We start from the raw sequence: 21,052 nt of genomic DNA, 5'->3' as shown, positions 1-21,052 counted from the left end.
TACCAGATACACCATTTTTTCTCCCATAAATAATCATATATCCACAAATACTTTTATAGTATTGTTTTTACACTTTTTCACAACGCACGACGGCATTTTTAAAAGATTTTATTGCGACGCAAACTGATTCGTTACAGACGATGGCAAATCTCATAATGGCAGCCGATCGGCTTTTATTAGTGTAAGTGTATGCGTGGCTATGTATTTACACGTTTACCGGCTTGTTCTGGTGCCTCACTGTTATGTAAGGTGACACGGAGTCCTTCTTATTTTACTCGCCGTGGTTTTACTCAGTTTAATTTTATTAAGCTTCGAGACTTTTAGCGTACTCGATTACACGTTGTATATGTCCCACTAAGTGCCATAAGCCTCCTCTCTTAGGCGAGCGGGAATGGTCTGTAGTAAGAAAATATTTTTGAGCTCACGGCCTCTTGGGCCGGGGTCCTCTAGGGTCGGGGGCCCGTGGCATTTTGACATAATACATAAAAGAGTAAAGGATTTAGGATTTCCTTTATTATGATTAGAAACTCTTTTAGGCCTTGGCCCTCGGTCTGCTATGAGATTATACTGTTCTGTATTTGCCTTTATTGGGTTAATTTTTCTAGTTAATTATTTATAGACAAGTAAAGATAAGTATTTTAATAGGCAAGTAAATTACTAAGTTTACTTACCTACTTACTTAACTTTACGTTTTAATTTCTTACTTACAGGACCTGTTCATAAAGTAGATATTTCATCGGACTTCAAAAGTTCATAATATGCTGCACTTTTGTTTACAAGCTAATAATAATAATAATATAAATAAAATAAATAATATAATAAAAAATTGTGAATGTCGCTAGGTCAAATAGTCAGGCCAATATCATTGTAGTATGATTCACTTTCATTTTGTTTTTTATTTGCTTTTGCATGTTGAAGAAAGATCACCTTTGGTCGAGAGTGGGAGGCTCGTTTGCACAGGATGTCGGCTAGATTTTGGGTACCACAACGACGCCTATTTCTGCCGTGAAGCTATTGCTTCACGGCAGAAATTATTAAACAGCACGTTATTACGTGTAAGCATTATTTTGTTTCGGTTTGAAGGGCGCCGTAGCTAGTGAAATTACTGGGTAAATGACACTTAATATGTTAAGTCTCAAGGTGACGAGCGCAATTGTAGCGCTGCTCAGAATTTTTGGGGTTTTTAAAGAATCCTGAGTGGCACTGCATTGTATTTGGTAGGGCGTATCAATTATCATAAGCTGAACGTCCTACTCGTCTTCTCCCTTGTTTTTATAAAAAAAACTTGAACAGGATTTTTTTAAAGAATGTTTTCATTGAAAAAGTTCTGGTTGCTCTCACCCTTTGTTTTAATTATATTATTTTTTATCAAAGAACTATAAAAAAAATCTGTTCGATGCTATTTATTGGATAGTTTAGCGGTGATCACTTATCATGAGGTGACCCGTAAGCTCGTTCATCTTCCTATTTCATAACAAGCCTACTTTAAAAGTTTAAACCGCAACGAATTTCCCCTGTTTTTATTATCATCTCTGACCTCGTTTCTTGGTTATCATTAGCTCATTTTCCATCTGTTGCAATTTTTCATTACCTCTTATAAAACCTCTTTTTATTGTTGTTGTTCTTTTATATTACTTTGATAAAAAATTAAAGCTCTATTTTAATCCACTATTCAAATATTAGTAAATTCGAAAACAAAGTGTGGACTGGTCTTTCTTTTATAAAAAAGTCTTGCCAAATATTATTTGGTTGCTATACAAGTTGGAGTATTTGTTTTCCAATTTTAACATGGAAATCGGAATGGCATAAACACTGGCGGACACGACAGATGCGATCAATTGAAATTAAATCAAAAAATAATTGAAATTATTTGTAAATCGATGGAAATGTTAATCTTGATATAAAAGAGTGGCAATGAGTTTCTTGCTACTTCATCTCATTAGCTCAACCTTTACAGAAAAAGCGATAGATTCAATTAGAAAAATATTTTTTTGACATTCATAATTGTCATTTCCGTTACCTACATGAATAAAGTTATTTTGATTTGATTTGATTTGAATATCAAGAACAGTTTCATAATTTCTTAGAAATTCACTGATACCAAAGAATATATTGTACAAGTACTGATACTTAGGAATTGAAACAACCCGTATTGCAGTTAAAAATAGCTGTAAACCCTAAGTCCATGGCAACAAAACACATTTACAATTTATATTAAAACGGGTTGCCGTAGCAACCACCTTACAAACTACATTAATCTAATATATTTTCTTTGTTAATCTTCGGTGCGATAACAAGAAATGAGTTTTATTGAGTGTATTGGCACAGTAGACATGTTTAGTGGTCTAATGCACTGGCACAACTTATGTGGCACGGGGATTTTTTAATTTGTTAATTAAAAAGAAATCCCTGATAGACAGCTAGAGTACAGACAATATCTTATGTTATATTTATAATATACATATGCATTCACAATTTGGTATATAAAATATAGTCATGCATTTATTACTTACTAGTTTATACCCGCCACTTCGTCCGCGTGGACTTTCATCTCATATTCCAACTCCATATATTTCATGGTTTATCATTGAAAATGACAAATGTCTATTAAAACTTTCATCCCTTATTTCAATTCATTTCAATTCAATCCCTTCATGCCCTTTTTAACAACAAAGAGTAGCTTATGTGTCTCTTTTTGAACCAAATATAATCACAATCGAATTCGGAGTTAGGCGTGAAACTAGCGTGTTTGGACTTCCATACGAACTTTCATCCCAAGTCCAAATTTCTAAAACGCTAGAAACAATATTTATTAATATCTTATCAAGTGCCTAAATACAATGTTTCATGGTGTCAACTTCGATAATGTTGAACATCTATACAAACTTCCATACCCTATTTCAAGACTTATTTCGTGATAAAAGGTAGCCCATCCTTTCCCAAGCTCTTGTCTATCTATGTACTGAATTTTATCGAAATGGTTTGTTTTTTTTTTTTATGAAAATAAGGAGCGAGGCGAGCAGGACGTTGAGCTGATGGTAATTGATACTCTTTGTCCATTACAATGCAGTGCCGCTTAGGATTCTTGAAAAACACAAAGATTCTGAGCGGCACTACAATTGCGCTCGTCACCTTTAGACATAAGATGTTGTCTCATTTGCCCAGTAATTTCACTAGCTACGGCGCCCTTCAAACCAAAACACAGTAATGTTTACACATTACTGCTTCCCGGCAGAAAGAGGCGCCGTCGTGGTAACCATAATCTAGCCGGCAACTTGTGCAAAGGAGCCTCCCATTGGTTCATTGGTATAGGCGTGAAAGTGTAACAGACAAACTTACATTCACATTTATAATATTAGTAGGGATCTACCTAATAATACGTATAATATTCTTAAATAGTAGAATCAGCAAAATAATTTGTGAAACTGTATTTTATCTGCTTAATATCAAATATTTTAAGTGGAATAATCAATTATTCTACCGTATTAAATCACGTGTTTGACCATAGCATATTGAGTTACGATAACAAAGACCTGTGTGTTGATATAACATTAAATCATTTTCAACAATAATTACTAATAAAATTTTAACAAAAAAAAACAACTGACTTCAAAAACACTATTCCAAAACAATAGATATAATGTGCACTAAAACGTATTTTTACATACAATCTAATTAATTAATCTAGTTCTAGTTACGATTATTGTTATATATTTAGAATCGGTGTCCTTCCGCCGCAACTCGCTCTCGCCTCTGGCCTCCTCACGACTCAAGCACATCTCACCTATAACTATGTATGTAGTTACAAACCTATCTTGGATGACACAGACTATTATTATTATATCTATTGCTTTGGAATAGTGTTTTTGAAGTCGGCTGTTTTTGTTATTTTTTTATATATATATAGTGAATATGAAGTACATTAACTAAACATTTGTCTAAATATGTGTAGATATACAAATTTACAAGAGATGGAAAGTATGAGAGTGATATTGAAAGAAGAGTGAATGCAGGAAACATGGTGAATGGAGCTTTGCACTCCTTTATGAACAGTCAGAAGGTGTCTAATAAGGCTCGCTTGGCTGTGCATGAGGGGGTGTTGGTTCCAACACTCATGTACGGAAGTGAAAGTTGGGTATGGCAGAAGAAACATGAAAGCAGAATAAATGCAGTTGAGATGAGAGCGTTGAGAAGTATGATAGGAGTTACACTGAGTGACAGGATAAGAAATAGTGAGATAAGAAAACGTTGTGGTCTGAAAGAAGATGCTGTGACAAAAATTGAGAAAGGTATGCTGAGATGGTTTGGACATGTCGAGAGAATGAATGAAGAACGATTGACGAAGAAAGTGTATAAGGCCAGTGTGAATGAAAGTGTTGGAAGGGGTAAACCTAGGCGGACGTTTCAAGATCAAATCAGGGACGTCTTGAAAAAAGGCCAGGTCAAGATTACCCTAAACCGGAGAGCATGTATGAAAGGAATAATGAAAGTGGACGAAGCGAAAGAAGTATGTAAGGATCGTAGCAAGTGGAAAGAAGTGGTCTCTGCCTACCCCTACGGGAAAGAGGCGTGATTTTATGTATGTATGTACAAATTTTTTCAGATCTATCAGATAGATATCAAAAAAAGCAATGAACTTAAGTGTTTGCAATTTGATTACAGACAGTTAGAAATTCTGCTACAGATCGCACCCTTACTGTAAGTCGTTAAAGAGTCCCATTGATCATCATATTCGACTACGACAATTACTTGACCATAACTATGTTATGGTAGATGACTTAAATATCAGGATAGCATAAAAAAGATTCAGCCGAGTATCGTTAATTTGCTCCTAAGAATCGAAGAGTTCCGTTACTTTGTCATGGGTTCCGTAATCAGAACCTAACCAAACTCTCACCAAACTATCTTTGAAGTATATCCTATCCAATAAGAATCATTGAGTTATTCCTAAATTTATCATCCACTTTGCTATGCGTATGTATAGCAAATTTTAGACTTTTATGGTTTTCTCATGGATGCCATTGTCAAATCTGGACCAAATTACAATCTAACCATATGGGAAGCACCTACTTTCAAATAAGAAAGTTTTGAGGTAACAAACATAAAAAAAGAACATACCGACGAATTGAGAACCTCCTTCTTTTTTGAAGTCGGTTAATAAAATAATTTTCAGCCTCATTATCAATGAAACGTTTTTTCCATGTATACTCGGCGGGGGAGGATAGAACCGTGGGCTTCGTGGTGAGAGTCAACGGTTTATACTATTGCACCATCAACGCTTTATAAGGATTCAGAAAATGTTATTTTTTATGACAATAAGGGACGAGACGAGCTAATGGTTATTGATAAGCTCAGCCCATTACAATGCAGTGCCGCTCAGGATTCTTGAAAAACCCAAAAATTATGGATGCCACCCACTACAATAGTGCTCTTCACCTTGATACATAAGATGCTAAGTCTCATTTGTCCAGTAATTTCATTTGCTACGGCGCCCATCAAACCAAAACACAATAATACTTACACATTACTGCTTCACTACAGAGAAAGGCGCCGTTGTGTTACCCATAATTTGGATGACATCCTGCGAAAAAGAGCCTCCCACTAGTGAATGCCCTAAGTCGCCTCTTACGACACCTTGGGGCCTGTGACTACCCTATTTCTTTTATGCCCTTCGGAAGCACAGGGCAAATTACGTGGACAATATTCAAAAGAATTCTTCATCAAAAATAACTTTTGAAACAAAACCGCACAGTAAAATTTGTTTTCCACTGTGTTTCTTTCTTCCAGATAGGTAGTAAGTTCTGACTTTCAATTACTGATGGTTATATTAAATTTGAATTAAATTTGTTGAAATTGAATTTACTTAGTACTCGTATAACTTTTGTTCCATATACACAATTTAATTGTCAATGCTTGGATCACTTGGCGTTGCGTAGAGACGTCGCGCTTCATTGTGTGTCTTCAACCGCATTTATCACGGGAAGTGTTCCGAAGAGCTGTTCAACCTAATTCCTGCCGCCGAATTCCACCTTCGCACGACACGCCACAAGATAGGATATCGTCCCCACCATCTGGATGTGTGGCGGTCTTCCACAGTGCGGTTTTCAAGGAGCTTTCTTCCACGTATTACAAAGCTGTGGAATGAGCTTCATTGTGCGGTGTTTCCGGGACGATACGACATGGGTACCTTCAAAAAAACGGCAACGCTCTTGTGATTCCAATGATGGTGATGGTGTTGCAAGAGAATGTGGGCGGCGGTGATCACTTAACACCACGTGACCCGTACGCTCGTTTGTCCTCCTATTCCATAAAAAAAATACGCAGTGAAATAGTTATACAATAAAATCGTACACAACATTCAGACATCGAGAGTTCGTTAACTCTGTCATAACCTGGTTTTGTTAAAGTTAAATGAACACATGCCACTTGGTACTCATTATATCTATAAAGCAGGTTACCATTTATGTCCGAAGTTTCTTTTAAATTATTACCATCACCAAGGAGTTCTTCATTTTGTTGTAAGTAAATGATCATAAGTTCATTAATGATTGTCTGATTGGTTTTTTATCACTTCCATCACAGGTTTATTAATAATGATTAAATTGATTAATGTAAGTAGGTGCTCATATCCTCTGAGCTGATTCACTTTTTCGCTGACCTTTTTGGAGTTTGTTCATATCTTTTATTTATACAATGAATGTCAAGTTAATATGGTCTTGTAGAGATAATATTATAATATGAAAAATAAAGGCTAATCAACAAGTTGAGTGTTAATTAGCGCCTAAGTAACATAAAACCAACTACTACTCGTTCTCGCTTACAAACAGTAGGTATATAGAGTTAATAAAAGTGCTTACAGTATATTATAAAGGTGCAGTAGCACTGAACAGTGGGTAAAAAACAGCATATTTAAGGAATTAACTACAAGAACAAGAAAGTAACTAGCAACTACACTAAAGAGGGGAAAATTTAAATGTAATGAAATATTTGCAATTCTTGGAACTAGAGTTTTAAACTATAATTCCAGATAGATCTCCAATACATATTTATAATTTTAATTCAATGCCCATAATAGGTCTCCGGGCGGCCGTTACGCAATATGCCGCTAAAAGACGGTACACCGTCTTTACTACGAACTGAATAATTTACTTAAAGTAACGAATTTTAATTTTAATATTTGAATTAATAATGGTATCTTTCAGACACTTGAAAAAATAAATCCATCTTGTATGACTACATAAAAGTTTAAATAATGTATCCATAAGCCCTTCCTATACATATACTTGACAAGATCACGCGATAAAAGTTAATTAAAGTTAATTATTTTGTTTATAATAATATTTAAAGTTAACCATAGATAATAAAATATTATCGTGTTTATTTTTGACCTGATAGAATTAATGATATTTGATTTGAAGCCTGGTCAATAACATCGTGAAGGATTTACATATTTTTTATTGGTGTATAATAACGAGAGGCTAGTAGGTACCTGGCACATAAGGTCATGTTCGTACAATCATTATCTTGAAATCCCATTATGTTGTTGCGCTATAGAAGCAGTTGAAGGAACTCTTGTGTTGAGTCACTGTTGCTTTAGAATTTATTTATGTATTTTGCATTCGCAATGCGGGCCTGCTAGGGCTGACAATTGCACAATAAGTTCTCCACATTTCGAGTACGTTTTCTTTATGACAGACAGGACAAACGAGCGTACGGGTCACCTGTTGTTAAGTTATCACCGCCGCCCACACTCTCTTGCAACAACAGAGAAATCTCAGGAGCGTTGCCGGCCTTTAAGGAAGGTGTACGGGTATTTTTGAAGGTACCCATGTCGTATCGTCTCGGAAACATCACACAAGGAAGCTCATTCCACAGCTTTGTTGTACGTGGAAGAAAGCTCCTCACTGTGGAGGACCGTAGAAGTACGTTTTTCATTATACGTGGTATTTTACGCAGTTAAGTGCATTCTTAAATTACTTAATCAGGAGTTTCATACAATGTTAATTATTCTTATTACTTCGCTGTATGTCTTCTATACACCACTTTAACCAGCGATAATCTTCGTTTAATGTTAACGTTAAAACTTTATTTTCATACAAACATTATTGTAACTTACATAAGACACAACAAAGTTTGTGTTAGGTTCACAGAATAACAATACAGTAAATATGTAAAACAACTCACTCTAATTATTAGAATATTTCTCATTTTCGAATAGTTTGAGCTCACTCAAACTCAATTATATTTTTTCCATAGTGATTTCTAACTATCGTTTGCTCAAACTGAGGCTGAGATTAGAGCGTACTTAGATTTTGCTCAGTATTTACACTACATAGTAAGTAAAGTACTTACACAAAACTTAGCTGAGTGTGATCGCAACTTAACATAAATTAAAATGTAAATTGATTATAAAAACGAAAACAAAGATTATGCTCAGATTACACAAGTTTTGCGGAAGTAAAGTCTGAGCAAAGGCATCTCAGCCTGATTTCCGTCTTTTTCAAAGTTTTGATTAGGAGGGAGTCAATGGGCGATGGACGATCTATAAAAGTGCCGCTCAGGATTCTTGAAAAACCCCAAAAATTGAGACGTAAGATGTTAAGTCTCATTTCCCAGTAATTTCACTAGCTACGGCGCCCTTCAGACCGATACATAGTAATGCTTACACATTACTGCTTCACGGTACAAAGAGGCGCCGTTGTGGTACCCATAATCTAGCCAGCATCCTGTGCAAAGGTGCCTCCCAGTTGGTTGGTGAGTTAAGTAAGCAACCTCGAGTAGTGACCGAGACTTGTGGTTGGGTGTTGGGTTATAGGGGCTTATGAGCCTTTTGGTAATCTTAATAATTTGCTTTGGTCGCTGAGGATTGTTTAGACGACATTGAGATTTTAAATTGAGACCAATTGTATAATAAGTTGCGCAAATTTCAAACCCGAAATTTTGAAAAATTAGTGCAGAGTGGCAGCCCTAACGCAGACAGCGGATGTGGAAGATAGGAATCAACTCTAAACTGGCGCGAGTTAACAGTTGATTCATATTCATTTTTGACTTGCCCTTAGAACTTACCGTCTGAACTGGATTAAGATATCTATCATACTCTTAGTTGTTGTGTTTCAATCTTTGCATGAAAGTAATCTGTGATATTTATTTAGAGTTTAAATTTATGATAAAAATAGTTACGATAAATTTATTTATTTTTGTTTACACTTTAAGTAAATATATTTCAATACAATAGGAGCTATTTATTTGAATTTCTCAGAAATTACTTTTTATTGGTGGGTATAAAATGTTAAACTCGCATCAGGACACGTGGCCTGACCGAAAATTCGTAAGACAATCGTTGAAATTATGCATGAAAGATTTATACTTCTAATTATAGTTCGACTTTTTCAACTTAATGATCATACGGTCATTGGTTGTATCGTTGTGATTGCGAAGCCGAAAGACCGCGAGGTCGAGGGATCGAATCTCAGCTGTGAAATATTTTTACAGTTTAATTATTTGGTTTTTAAGCTTTGTCATTAGGGAAGACTCTCTCTAAGGCGCTAGTTATACTTGTTTTTTTTGTTACTTATTATTTTGTTTAATTTTATACCTTACTTACCTACTATAAACCTATTTATTGTAACAGTTTTAGAGATTGGCAATGATGATGCAGGTAATGAAGATGATGAATCTCTGAGAGATAAATTTTTTAATGTAAAATAATTGTAATAGTTCTGAAGTGTTAATTTTTTTATCTATATACATAAGAGATTTCCACGTACATAGTCACTCATCACGATATCAATGGAACCATTAGAGCTAAAGACTTGAAACTTGATAGGAATATTCTTTTCACCGAGTAGAGGTCAGCTAAGAACAGATTTTCCAAAATTTCATCCGCAAGAGTTTTTTTTATTATGAACAGAACAATGTCTGTCGTGTCAACTAGTGTAATATAAAATTGTAATTTTTGTGTACTATAGCGCAATAAATGAATATTGTATTTAACTATTTAATTTGTGCGAAATTATTACCTAACCATTCCAAAACATTCATGTATGCACTTCCCGGAGTGCAACCCGTATTTTTTTTGTTAGTTTTAGTATTCATTACTCCCACGCCTTTGTGTCTAGTGTTTCTATAACATAAGACGATTAAGTTTTATTTTAACTGTATAAAGTAATGTTCAGTAGTGAAGGCTTTCTGTGTCAAGTGGATACGCCAATTATGTCGGCACTTCAAGCTGACCTATATGTCATATGGAGGGCCCGGCCAATGAACCGCCTCACCACATGTACTGGCTTTGTCGGCTTGCGAACTGTTACATATGCATTACTTTTATTTCAAGTGAATAATTTTTAAATTTCGATGCTTTGTATTATTTATTTTTTATGACCCGGCAAACGTTGTTATGCATGTCAAATTAATGTAAGGCAACAAAAGAGTGGAATTAAAAAACTTATTTAGTTTCATCACCGCCATGTGACTGAAAATGTTTACGTAGAAAACATAGCATGCCCAGGGCTTCCCTGTAATCCCGCAAATCCCGCGGGATCCCCCACTCGTAATACCGCATTACGCGAGACTTGATTGTCGCTTGATCTAGGAATACCCAGATCCCGTAATACCCGATATTGGAAAACACGACTAAAAGGCATAAAAGACATTTATTTTCTAAAATTGATTCCTTTAGAATTCTTTTTGATGTCATTTCTAATATACTAGATACTACTACCGCTTCAGAAACAAATGGCGCTCTGAGAGAGAAGAAGCGGCGCAAGGAACTCTGACTGATTTTGATTGTGATGCGTAAAAATATTATAAATACAAGTAGTAATATTACAGATTAGGGATGGATACTAACGTATAATTTTTATAATATTATGCATTTTATATAATATATTCTAATTAATATATAAAAAATGAGATCTTTCAGAAGACTGCGATGAGAAATACCAATAATTAGGCCCTAGAATGTAGGCCCAAAGTTTCATATTTCCCGAACCGTGTTAAAGATTATTATTTTTATTGTACTTGTTGTTTTTCATGAAGTACTAATATTAATGGAATTCCCAGGATCGCGAGCTCGCCAAGCATCTCCAGCTCTTCGCGAGGCGCTGTTACTGCTGCGAGACGCGTGGCCGGAACCCAAACCACTCGCTGATCGCTGGTGAGGTCTCCTTGTCTTCTAAGTATTTAAACAATTTTCTTAAATATAACAAAGAAGTGTTAACGTCAATTAATGTTACTCATATAAATAACAATCTTTTGAAGCCACATTTCACCCGTAACTATACGGATATTAGAGTCGATGAAACGTTTGGATAATAGACCAGGGTCGATAATTTTTGAAACCAAAAAAAATTACAGTAGGATGAAACCCATTGGTAAAGGACCAGAATATAACAAAAATTAAGGGAAAAATAAATTACGGGCGATCTGAGGTCGGGAAGTGGAAAAAGAGGGGTGTTTTAGGGTAAAAAACGGTTTATCTCGATTTCCGGCAAAACTACAAGTCCTATGGCAAAATGTTAATCGGCAAAGTTGTAGGTAATAAAGAGATCTACAATTTGTTTCACTTTTTATCATTTTCAAAGGCTTCGGCACTGGTCTATAAGTAAATAATTACAGTTATATATATACATATGTACATATTATGTAGTACATTACATGTGTTTATTTTTACACATAGAATCCTAGAAATTTGGTCTCTCCGTATAGGGTATATACTCTGTGATCTGTGTAGTATCATCAGGGGCATTTATTTCCTAATGTTACAAAAAGTACACACTCCATGCTAACCCTCGATTGTTCCTAGAGACATGCGGACAGAATACAACGGGCGACTCAAGCGAGAACTTTAGGGGAGGTATTATGACACCCATGATAGGGTTGAGTAGGAGGGGTAAGCCGCCGGTTCTCGACACTAAGTTATGCGACATATTGTGGCGACATATTATTCCCGCACAAGGCCGTGATTCTACGTCGGTGCTCTTATCTCTGTGAGAGTGTGGTACTTAATCCGGGCGAGTCTGGCCCTTTCATGTTGTCGTGATAGGACCGCAGGTACAGCAAAGAAATTTAAAGAGAATTGACCGACAATACAAACTGATTACTAACAGCCGTTCTCAATATTCAGTCTATCTCTTACTTGAGATAAAAATCGTAACTGTCGTTGAATTTTCTGTCCCAATACACTTATTGACGTGAACTAATCTTATCCGTACACGCTGTCTGTCAATGGGATGACGTACCTATAGCTTACCAGCGATTGAAGTTTATATGGAAATTGCAATTCATAAGGCGATAAGAATGACTTATCGGGAATATTGGGACAGCTTCAGATTATTGACAGCTAATTACTGACAGTAGAAGGTAGTAATTTATCTCCACCTGTAGATAGTATATTGGGAACGGCCGTAAGAAGCCTAAGTCCAACAATTATTGCGGGGTACATGGGCGTGGTGTCGCTGACGCGATCAAAATTAACCAATCACATCACTTCCCGTCAAAGCGGTATAATAGAAACGAATATTCTACTTCTAAGATCTAAGATAGGATTGTGTAAATGCCACACGCAGTAACTCACATGATTTGGTAGCATTATACACAATAACATACATTTTAATATTTATTAAGTACATTAAATCAATTTTACTCCCGGTGAGAGGTAATGTTACAAATAGAACTACGGTTCGGTTTTTACTCCAAAAAACGGGAAAATTCGGCATTTTTGTCGCTTTTCATTTCGCGTTGCACGTTCTGTGTCTGAATGCCGACTGAACACGCATCAAACGTAATTTTGTTAATAGAGGTCATTTAACCCCTGCACGGTTGAAGGGAAAAGCTTAGCGGCCGAGTTATTGTTTGTCGATTCTTTAAATGTAGGTGTATGGTATTACTAAGTATCAGACGAACTGTTTCTATGTTCTCTTATCCTATAAAAATGTCTACAAGATCTAATCAGTCTTGAGATTAAACAACTTTCTAGTTTGTGACAGAATGTGGCTAATCGCTTACCAACATACCATTTTATGTAATTAAGAAAATATTACAAGCGCAAATACTTGGCATACTTCCTGTAACTCGTGTATCAGTGGTTAATTATTACGTGGGACCAGTAACAAGGGGCTATACTTGTATTTGTCAAATAGGATTCATAGTTCACCCCAAATGTTTTAGGGCTGACGATTCGAACGGTCAAGTTCTGCATGAAGGGTTCGGTACTATCGTACAAGATAATATACTATTTACTTCTTAATTACTGAAGTAAAAGAAATATTTTGTTACATAAGACATTAACCAATACATACATAGGTTTCCTCCAATTACTGGGAGCTCGTTGCAAACTATTTTTTTTTGCAAAAATTTATGGACGATGTGGAATTCAAAAAACGTATCTGGCGATCTTAACCCAAGTGTTAGATGTATGGTGATCATCTACATCATGACCTAAAATGGTGATCATCTGTCAATATTTAGTGAATATTTGATTTTTGAAGTTACCGCTTTCCGACTCGAGTTGATAAATAGTATAAACAGAAAAATAGTAAGCATATACACAGCTCGGACAGTAAATGAGAAAACCTCAAATATAATCTGACTTTAGATATGTTATTTCCACCCGAATAATAGAATGTTGTAGATGACGCTGTCTATATGAATCTCCACAGAACAGGTAAAAGAGGTTTGAATGGAAATAGTTCCTTATTTGAATTAGAACGCGTGTCGTCGCTTGTCACTCATCAGTCCCACTCTGTAATTCAACAACAAGCCAGGGTCCAATACGTACGCGTATTACACACACAAATAAATCACAAAAACTTCAATCGCGAGTTTACTATTGTTTATCCTAACGTAAACAATGCGGTTGACGTACAATGCAATCACTGCAATGCAAGCAATGAAAGAAGTGAGGCTTTTGCAGAAGACGCTACCCATTGCGGATAACGATCTAGCGTTGCTTTGATCATGCGCATGCGTAGCGACCAATGTATATTTTTTTATTTTAGCTTATTGTAATAGTATCGTTTGTTTCAGGCTTTGCTGTCGTTGCTATAATTTTTGAAATTATGAGATATTCATTTTTGTTTTGGACTTACCAATGAAAAGATATACCTCCTCGGTTGATAGATACTTAATGTCGGACTTTTTGTTTTACATGTATAATATAATAGCACAACACGGCATTAGTTTAATAATATAATGCAAATGCTGGGCCTAGAATACGTGACGTAAAAACTGAAAAAAAAAATATCACTAAAAACCTGTGTGCAATTCACACGTGGTAGAAGTGAAACCTTCCAAAAATTTATCTTCTAGATACTGAGACGAATGTAAAATTTCGGGACGGGGACTATTGTAGATTTTAGTACCTAATGATTATAGTGATACAAAGTTTAATAATTATTTTACATTTTATTCGTATATATTACATAGATTTATTCAGACTCAGAGCTTACATTTTCGATAAACGATACAAGAGGCAACTAAAGTATGAAATAAGTACTTTGGTCTTGGTAAAATGGTCAATATATCTTTGGAATACTGCGTCAATTACTGTTTCTTGATCTTGTTGTTGATATAGTGCCAGTGACTGCTGCACATTTTCAAATTAAATTTGACGTCCAAAAACTCAATCAACTTAATAGCTGTAACAAAATTTACATAAAACCTCTAAACTGCATATGATGTCCTGCTACATGTTGCTAGGATGACACATAATTACAACCGCTATGAAAGACATTACTATCACTGCTACCATATTTATGTTCTCCTGCGGGCCTACCATGAACTCTTATTGCGATTCAATTGACAACCTAAAATGAATTGCTTTACTATTTCGTACCACGACGTGGTTAGAGCTAACTAATTTAGGTTGACGTCCAATCAACTGATTAAATAGCAATGATGTCAATTGTTTTTTTAGTATTTTCTACGCAAAAAAACCGCTAAAATCATATCATTTTAGGTTTCGAAACGCAACGCATATGGTTCGAGTAAGAGAGACAAACTTATTCAACGACTGCAGAGCGTCATCTCTTTCTCACCACAGACAAATTTATTTCGTTCATTCTTCTTAAGGGATCCAAACGCGATTCAGTAAAATGCACTTCATGGTACGTATTTTAGCGATTCAGTTTAGGTACCTAAATCGAACTGCATCGGAATCGCATCGCTTATTAAAAGTTGATGGTAGGCCCTCTGGTGTGTATGTAGTAATATGTCGTGCGTATGACATCAGACTATAATAAGGTATACTCGCGTCATACATAAGACAGTCTCTTCTTCGACTATGATCGCCTGGTACCAAAACAATAATGCTTTCTATCTCATTTTCTCCACGTTAAATTTTTTGAATTTATGTGTCTGTCTCTTGTTTTACTGTCTCGCTTTTTCATTTCATCGACTTTCAAATCACAACGATGTTAAAGAAGTTTTCACTTCAAAAAGAAGAACCGAGTCTGCTGTTATAGCAACGTTGCTACTTCTATAATCTTATTACTTTTATCATTAAATCCAGACGCAGTCGGGCGTTATAATAGTCTACGTATATATAATTATGATGATATTAAGAGAAGTTGTGTAAGATTACAAGTGGTTGCATGTTGATAGTAATAAATACCTTGCGGTTGATATCGAGTGTTCGGCGCTGTCTAATTATAAAACAGTTTTGTAACTGTATTGTTAGCAAAGAAAAAAGGCTCACCCAATTTCTGATCTATGCGGTAGTTCTAGTATTGTTCTTTATATTTAAAACACGAGATGGCCTAAAACTAGGGTAAATCAAAAGTGTAGACATTCTATTTTCGTACAGATATATTTGTCAGTTATGATCTGGACTGAACTGGAAATGTAATATTTTAGTTATTACACTAGTTACACTTAAATATGTAACATCAAAAGCATTTGGGTATGTCCGCTACATACTCTGCAGGGAAGTTTATAAGGAACTTACGTAAAACTATGTTATGTGATATTTTTTACTATTCGGTTAAGCCGAGTTAGTAAGCCTTTTGTTGTAACATGATCCTAGGAAATGTAAATAGGAAATGTATTACGAATTTCAAAAGAATTGTTAAAGGACGTTTGTGTGTTAAAGGTTACTATAACATTTTTTTTCTTAATGATATCGTTGATTTGGAATATTCGAATGAATTTTTCGAGTTGCGAAAACGAAACGAAAACTATCACGTTTTTGTTTTTCAATAAACGATTTAATAACCATATTTTATTTTAAATTTAAATCCTATTTTGAATAAAAATAATTGAATTTGAATTTGAAAATAACTACCACGGGGAGTGTGCCGAAGAGCTGTTTCAACTTTAGACTACAGAATTCCACCTTTATATGAAACGCCACAAACTTAATTATCATTCTCACCATCTGAATGTGTGGTGTTCCTCCACAGGTACCGTGTTAGTCCACAGGGACGAGACGTTCAGGACGTTTAGCTTACGGTACTTGATACACCCTGCCCATTACAATGCAGTGCCGCTCAGGATTCTTGAAAAATCCCAAAAATTCTGAGCGCCCCACTACAATTGCACACCTCACCTTGAGACATAAGATGTTAAGTCTCATTTGCCCACTAATTTCACTGGCTACGGCTCCTTCAGACCGAAACACAATTATGCTTATACGTTACTCTATACCTATAATCTAGCCGGCATCCTGTGCAAAGAAGCATCCCACTGGTGCGGTGGCGGTGTTGACAGAAATACAAGACAAGATGGATAGGTTCTTCCTTCAAAAAACACCTTGCTATAAGGCTGTCAACGCCCCTGTGATTCCTCTGGTGTTGTAAGAGAATGAACAGCGGTGATCACTTAATATCAGGTTACCTGTTCGTTCACTGTCCTCTTCCATAATAAATAGTAACTATTAAAGGATTACGAAGGAATATTATTAGCGATTGTTTTTCAACACAAAAGTTCACGACTCTTTTCTCCTTGCTTTTTAATCCTAGATCAAAATTATTTTCAAATAACATCATCATAATCTGTTTTGCTTTTTTTGATATTTTTATTTGTGGCCGGTCTTCTTCATGGCTGAGTTCGAGACAGTCGTTCACCGATGCGGTAATAATTCTGCGACACGACTTTTCAATATGTATACTTAATTTAAATTAAACAGAGCAATCATTTTGATTTATAAATACAAGACACAGATATAACGTACATACATACAAGTCATTAATAGTCAACCTCGCTTGGAATAAGCTCATAATTAATAATATTGACACACTTTAACACAAATTATATTACTCCAAAGTAGGCATTTTATATTTTTTTATTATATACCTACCCTACTCTAACAAATGTTCGTATTCCATATCGTTTATCGTAACAACATCGTAAGCATAGACTAATATTTTGATTTTTTTACGACGTTAGAGTGAATGAATTATGCGCAATCCTTGAAAAACTAAATATTATCTGTGCTATGTCGCTGTTGAAGTGTCAAAAGTCAAAACATAGTTTAGGCGCTAAGGACCATGCCCGACTCTGCACTACCAATTTGCATCATTTATACAAAATGTAAATATTCCAAATTTATGTAATGAATATAATATGACTATTTAAAATTGAATAAGTAATACAAAACTTGCGGATAATAAAATGTAAAAAAAAGTAACTCAACTATTCTCGTCGACTTCCTATTTCTCAGGCGGCCATTTGCGTTACTTTCTACGCATAAACAATCAACAATATGACTTAAATAACTTGATAATAAAAAAATCCTGTTGAATAGTAGGTCACATATAATTATTTTAATAATATTTATTAAGTATGTATATTGTATGGCAGATATATCTATACAACTTGAAACGATAATAGCAACGACAGCCTAGAAGGTGTCGTTAAGATTATCGTAAAAGTGACGTTTGATTATTTGTCAAATTTGAATATTCGTCTCTGACATTTTCAACTAAAAGTAGGGTTAAGACCGATAATATTGAAAAATGTTTCGTTCGTTCAATCATCGTTTCGACATTGACTACGATGTAACTAAGAGTGGGATTCGACACGACTAATGCCGCGATATTATATCGAATATTGATTTTAGGAGCAGGCGCCCAGGCCTGTTATAAATTATCTACGAAAAAAATAGCAGTAATTTCATCACACCTGCATTTTCATTTAAATGTCTTCAATAGCTATTAACTAAAGAATGTTAGCAATAAAACCCCACTTCCCATCGCGGGTATCTTTAGAAGTTCCCCTCGTCATAAAAGGTATTCCTGTACGTTGTTTTAACTTCAGCCGTATCTGCGCATAACGAGTAACGATTGTTCTTTGTCCGTGCCAATTGGATCGAGTCGAGTAATTACTATTGTAATTTGACAGACCACTAAGCTTCAGAATACGCACGCCGATAGGAAATTGTGGGCTTGTCGTCTAATGACCTATTTAATATTTTTTTCTCAGAATTTTATTATAAAATTTGCTATTGCTTTCTTGATTGTTATGAGTAAGCAAGTGATGATTAGTGATACGTCCTGGGTCATTACAATATTGTGTCGCTCAGGTAAAAGTAGAAATCTTTTTATTCATGTAAAAATTATATTCTTAGTAGTATTCTTTTAACAATTCCTCTGAACCGTTAATGACATTTACAATTTATCGCTTACACCTCAGCCATTTTACTTGCGAAAATGACTTTTTTCTACAAATAATACAGATATTGGAAAGATTTGAAAAGCTGCTTAAGTCTAAAAATAAATTTGTATATTATAATTTCAAGTAAAGGTTTGAGCAATTTAAAACTAACCTGCATGAATAAACATGATAGTAATAAAACACGAGGGCAAATTTTTCCACTGCAGGTGCAGATTTTTGTGTTTCGCTTCTCTTTCTCTTGTTCAAAAACTTCTATGCGCACATTCCTGGAAAGTCTCCTATTTGAAATACAGAGTGTTATTGTAGATTATAGAGGTACACCAGCTTCACTTGCTGCTTCGCGGAAGCTGGCCATCTTCAAATACAATCTAGAAATATGCCCATTTCACCATCATCATCATCATCAGCCGGAAGACGTCCACTACTGGAAAAAGGCCTCCGCCAAAGTTTTTATCACGCCATTACGATCGGTGCTGTTCTGCCCTCATCCAACGTATTCCAGCGATCTTGACCAGATCGTCGGTGCATCTTGTGGGGGGAGGGGGGGAGTCGCAATTCGAGGACTTTCCTGTACCAACGGCCATCTGTCCGTCGAGCTATGCCCATTTAACAAACACCAAAACAAATGTTGTCAATTTTCACACTAACCGACAAATCAAGACAATATGTTGCCTTTTATCTAATATAAACATGCCGAGGTTTATCCAAGCTGACGAAGTAGCGGGAACAGTTAGTATTAAATAATACATATAATTAAAGTAGGACGACGAACCACCAATAAAAAAAAAATAAAAAAAAATTGTAAACTTTCCACAGCACCCAATAACATCATCAGATGTTTTGGCAGTATAATGGATGGATAATGGATTCGTGGAAAATATTAAGTAGGTTAATTAGTGTCTCTCGTTAACAGTGACAATATTACAAATGAATATATTTTGTTTTTCATATTACTTGTAAAAGATCTCGTATAGTTACTCATCTATGGCATTACAATTTACTCTTTATTCTGTGTATGATTTACTTATTGGTAACTCACATTTTCATGGAAAATTATAGTTACTTTTTTAAATACAGAGTTTTAATGTCTAGAGTTTTTACCTTAAAAATGGGAAATATGCATTAACTTTCTCAAATCAATAACCTTTTATAATACGGAACGTTATAATTACCTAACCTTATTATGATTATAAATAAGTAGAAGTATGTAAAATGAAATTTGTACGTATTACGTTGGTACAAATTATTGTGTTTTACAGTTTTTATTTTGTTATGATTTATATAACAAGATTAATTTTGACTTTTATTGACTAGTTCACCTAACTGATTTGATCTGTACTTTGTGTAGATTTTAGAGATTTACTATAGTAAATAATTGTAGTATTAAAACGTTTTCTTAAACGAAAATTTTCTACGAGGACGTATTTGCAAGGCAGCTTATCATTCGGAAAACTTCAGAATTATTATTGTATTGACAGTGTTGTCAACGATATTGTAAACATTGTGAATTTTCTTTGTTTATCATCAGTTATAACTTTATACCAAGTTTATTTGTAAGGCCGATAGAATATTGATATGCGCATACAGTTATCATGATAACAATTATCTAAATAATATAATAATTCCATTCATAAATTGTAGTGTAGAAATATTAAATTAGCCTTCATCAAATAACAGTTATAGTTATTAGTAATAATTAGCTTCCTCGTGTTAAAGTAGTTTTATTCCATAACGATTAACTCGTCGTTATTTCTTCCAACGTATTAAACTTTTAACGATTCCTCCATTTCTAGTGTTTGTTTCGCAGAAGTATTAGATAACAGCTGAGCTTACTCACTGTGCAGTAAGTCTTATAAGTTATTGATAGCCTTGTGCGATTCCCATTGTGTTTAGAAATAGTGAGTGTAAAAAAGACTGACAGGATTTATTAAACATTGTATGGAGCACGTTATAGGACCTGTCTTTGTCTTTTTCGGGATGATCCATTCATTTAATATCAGTAGTATAGTGAAACTTGGTGTAGCTTCTTATTTATTCCAAACTTGGAATAAATAAAAAAGTGTGTGTGTTTACTTATGTATGCACGTAAGAAGTTATACTTCCTTGGCCTAACGAAGCAAAAATCAATAAATTGATTTATTCCTCGCGCTATTCTACGTTTTTAGAAAGAAAAATTTTGTAAAAATCTTGCAATGATGGCTTTGACAATTAATTATTAAATAATGAATACGGTTGTATGGGCTTGAACCCTTTGCCTGTCCTGACGACGAGGACGAATAAACCAAAAAAAAAAAATTACGAATGACGCAAACATGAGAAAATTTTAGGAACCAACTTCAACCTGTTACTTTAGTATTACAGTGATGTGCATACATGTTAAAATTTAACTGTCATCATTTTTTCATAACGCGCCTAAACAAGTGTAACTTCAAAACACGTTGTT

At 34.9% G+C, this 21,052-nt stretch overlaps 1 protein-coding gene across 1 annotated transcript in view; it reads left to right on the top strand.

Moving 5' to 3' along the window:
- LOC126975546 (uncharacterized) overlaps positions 1-21,052 on the top strand; it is a 57,238-nt gene that overhangs the window by 8,550 nt on the left and 27,636 nt on the right. The window contains exon 2 of the mRNA XM_050823475.1: positions 11,062-11,155. The gene's annotated coding sequence lies outside the window, so the exon portion shown is untranslated. The remainder of the gene's footprint in view (positions 1-11,061; positions 11,156-21,052) is intronic.

This window comes from Leptidea sinapis, chromosome 36 (assembly GCF_905404315.1).
Source record: "Leptidea sinapis chromosome 36, ilLepSina1.1, whole genome shotgun sequence".
NCBI classification, from domain to species: domain Eukaryota; kingdom Metazoa; phylum Arthropoda; class Insecta; order Lepidoptera; family Pieridae; genus Leptidea; species Leptidea sinapis.
The sequence above is the reverse complement of the archived record's forward strand: the minus strand, read 5'-3'. Positions and strand labels throughout refer to the sequence as shown.